Source organism: Taudactylus pleione, unplaced genomic scaffold, assembly GCF_031769625.1.
Source record: "Taudactylus pleione unplaced genomic scaffold, aTauple2 ptg001293l, whole genome shotgun sequence".
Classification (NCBI taxonomy): domain Eukaryota; kingdom Metazoa; phylum Chordata; class Amphibia; order Anura; family Myobatrachidae; genus Taudactylus; species Taudactylus pleione.
The window spans coordinates 774021-778552 of NW_028285693.1; positions in this window are offsets into that span (position 1 = coordinate 774021).

Below are 4532 nucleotides of genomic sequence, written 5' to 3' on the forward strand. Positions count from 1 at the left end.
CCAAGGGCTTCCATATCCAAAGGCATACTAATAAATTGTGCAATATGCTTAAAAAAAGCACCTAGCACATGCCTCAGGATCCGCGAAAATGATGGCTGGGAAATGCCTGCCACCAGACCCACAGTGGTCTGGAAGGACCCTGAGGCACAGAAATGTAACACCGCCAGCAACTGTTAGTGGTGGTATTGATGTAGGAATGTGAATTTGACTTTCTAGATCACTCTTTATTATTGAAAGAGTGTCTAGGATAATGGTGGGTGGGAGGTGGTAAGTTGCTAATACCACATCATCTGGCATTCCAAAAAGGGTGACCCATGTTTGATGTATCTGGGGCCTTGCACACCTCCTATTCCTATGCCGAGGAGGAGGACCAGGTAGGTAAGGGTTTTGTAGCATGGAGAGGAAGAGCTCTCCCACGACTCTCTGAAATGTGTGGTGTTTAAAATTATTTTGGCTGATAATGAAAGTTTAAAAAAATTGCACAAAAACTTAATTTAGTCAGAATGATGCAGATTCTTACAGGGTTGGGTAGGGCCATCTTGGCTTCCACCTACATGTGTTGTATATTTAAAAAAAAATTAAGAAACAAGTCAGTATATCAAATAAATACAATGAATTAAGTTGACGCAAAACACATAGCAAATAATTTAAAATCGGTGAAAACAAACAGAAGGGAAAAAAATTTATTAACAAAAAAAAAAGAAGGTTAGGCCCACAACCAAAGTACAGATGCTTGCAAGACTCAGATACACTTACCTGGGACCACGAAAAAGTAGATAGGAATAATCCCAATGGCCAATATATCCAACGACCAAAACTACATAAATATAAAAAAAAGCAATTTAAAAAAATTAAATATAAAAAAAACACTTACTGGAAAACATGTCAGGCCCACAATGGACTGATGTTTGCAGGACTCAGATACACTTACCTGGGACCATGAAAAAGTGGTCAGGAATAATCCCAATGGCCAATATATCCAACGATCAAAACTACATTAATATAAAAAAAAACTATTTAAAAAAATGAAATAAAAAAAAAAACACTTACTGGAAAACATGTCAGGCCCACAATGGACTGATGCTTGCAGGACTCAGATACACTTACCAGACTCTCAAGCCAACGATGTATTGTGCAAAAACTCCACCAAACAACAAACACCAGCCAACCAACAATAACGTACAAATAATGGTCCATTTAGGTGAACATTAAATAGGGATACAAATCAAGCATTTAATGATTAATGAAGGAAAGGTGTGCATTATGCGTAGTCAAACATGGATGCACACAACATGGATGCACACACAACCAATCCATGATGCGTTCACATGTATAAATATGACTCAAACCAACACTAGTACTCATGCTTTCTCATTCTTTGACATTATGGATACAGAGGAACATGAAAACCCGAGCCAAGAACTTTTTAAGTTTGTTTAACAATGTTTGCAATTGACACTAAAACAAATGAGTAATAATTACACATGCATCACAAAGTTAATTTCTAATTTACATGTTGTAGGTGGAGACCCTCAACACAGTCACACTGAGGAGGAGCCTGGCACAAGCCGGCAGAGGACAAGGAAGCCTCCTTTTTCAAGGAAGGAGATGGAGGTATTGGTGACTATGTGCATGGACAATATTGTCCATGCACCAAGAAATATGGGGCCTGGACAAAAGGACAGGATATGGGATGAGATAGCCAGGGCTGTCAATAGTGTGGGGAACATGCCCAGATCCAATTGGAATGTTCGCAGAAGGCACAGAATTGCTAGTGTGAATGTGGTTTACAAATCTAAGTGTAAAATGTACCATTAATTACACAACTAAATTAACTCCAAACAGTGACAGATGGACAGACTTCAGATATTGGCTGAAGAGGAAGCTAGGAAATAGGCCGGACCATGCCAAGGGGACAGGTGGTGGTCCCACCCCGGAGTAGCTCACCTTTTGAGGAGATAGCTCAGGGGTGTGTGGAGGAAGAGGAGGTAGTCGGCGTGTCCAATATGGACACTGACAAGGCCAACTTTAACTCTCCACATGGCAGAGAAGGTAATTATTAATTTGAAAATAGGCCACACAAAGCAAACACATTTGTGGCTTACAAAACTAAAAAAAAATTGTATATTCATTCTCTTTCTTTACAGAACCTGAAGAGGAAGTGCCTGCTCCTGAGGTGATGGCTGGGCCCAGCACATATGGAGGCTTTGCAGGGGATGAGCCAATTTCTCCATCTGGGGACCCTGTGGAGCCCACTCCTGGGGCACCACCCACCCACGCATTGTTTATCCTCACCGAGTTGGTCGACCAGACTCAGGGGAATACATCTGTTCTCCTGAGGATGGAGACCACTCTGGTGAGGATAGATGGCAGATTGCTGAGGATGGCGGAGGCCCTGGAGACATGTGCTGCGGCCCAGATTTGGGTGACCGATGCCCAGGAGCAGGCAAACAGAATTTCCATGATGGAGCGAGCCTCCCTTCCTGCAAATCCACCAAGGACCACCACCTCTGGCAGCCCAACAGCCACCCCCCAAAGTATGGTGAGCCCTATGCCTAGGCCAGTGCCAATTCCACCAAGCTCTGGCCAGGCCAGTCGGCATGTTACACGCCAGTCGACTGTTCCGAAAAAGCCTCTTCAGCCGAGCCATACAAGATGCTGCAAATAGCCCTGGCTATCCCGACCTTCACCCGTTGATGTGCAGTCCCCATATTTCTTGTCACCCATACCTTCATCTCCTTTCTCGTGATTTTAATTGTGTTTTTTTTTTTAATTTTAAATGTTTAATGTATATAATTTTTTAAGGCATGCCTGAAAATGCCTGGAAATGTGCCTGTGCGAAATGCAAAATCCAAAATAAACAAAAATGTCAAAAAAAAAAAAAGATTTAGCCCGAAATGACTTTGCAAAATATACATGGTTAATAAAGGATGAAAAAAAACATTGGATAGGAAAACACTGGTGCTGGGTAAATAATGCTAGTTACGTAACTAATTTTAATAAAAAGGCATCCCTATATATTGAAAGTATTAGGATTAGTCGCAAATGCAAACGCACCGGAATAATTGACCAGCCAATTAGCAGTGTTATTAGCAACATCAAATGGTTATTAGCTGCTTGCATTGTGTGGTTCCAAATAGAAACATCACTCCTAACATCAGTAACATTCGATAGTATCGATTGGACTCTGGGGCTTCTGGGAGCACATACCCTACCTCAAGCTGTACGATCAGCCAGGCCTCTAACCTGCTCGCAGAGTGACGTTTTACTACTTCCGGCCTTCTATGTCAGTCGTAGCAGGTAATGTATGTATGTATGTACGCCCCTAAAACGCCATTCGAACGTTGAGACACGCCTGCGTTTTCAGACCACCACCCCGTCACCACCCACAAACGGCCTTTCATGTCAATCAACTTTCGGGAGCCACTTCCTGCTCGCTAGCTGTACAAGCGACAGTATTTTGCCTCGCAAGGGCTCGTACGCACATGCACACAATGAATTGTACGCATGCACGGTTTGGGAACATCGGCTGCATATGAGAAACTCTGAATGAGGTCCAATTTCTTGTGTTTTTCCTCACTTCTTATATTCTATATTTTAATACATCACTTTTTGGGTCTATAAGACAAATAAATACTCCAGTTTATTTAAACTAACAATTACATTTATTTATTTATTCAAAACATGACACTGTCCGCCTATGTCTATGACATCACAAGTTGAGGAGAAATTGGTTACAGTGTGCGCTTGGAGCAGAGTTGTAGTTGGACAGTTGGATGGTTGGTGGAAAGTTGGTCTGGTGTATGACCAGCTTAACTTTGCCTATTTCATTGTCTCTAGGCCTCATACAGCGGGGTCTATGTACTAAGCCTTGAAGAGAGATAAAGTATCAACCAATCAGCTCCTAACTGTCATTTTTCAAACTCATCCTGCAAAGTGACAGTTAGGAGCTGAATGGTTGGTACTTTGGGCCTGATTCAGAGTCGGTCGCTATCTGTGTACGCTCGCTGGATGCGTATGCAAATTTTTCAAAGTGACACCATGGTAAGCGATCGCTCGCCAAGGCATAAGCACGCCCAACATGCCTTAGTGAGCAGCTACTTTGTCTGAGCGTACGCCCAATCGCACAGGCAGAGCCACCCACCAGCAACACCTTATCTCCAGGAACTGTATTAAAACATTGGTACATCGAGCATCATCGGATGTGAACAGTGTTTGAGGTTGCTTTACCCTACCGCAAGCATTGTGAGGAAATCAGTGTAAAAAAAGGCAAGTGACGGTACTATGACGCTGCATGTTAATTATGCTCGCCTCCAAAACGGCGTTGAAACTCTCTGACACGCCTGCGTTCACATCTCCAACCCCCCATTATTAGTGTCCTGCCCCTGTAAGCACCCACACATGGCCTCTCCTGTCACTCATTACCCTGGGCTGCCTTTGCTGGGCGAGCAAGATGGTTGTGATCGCAGTGTGTTGTTCACACAAGGGCAGAAATAAGCGTGTGCATGCGCTTACGCAGAACATCGGGCCGT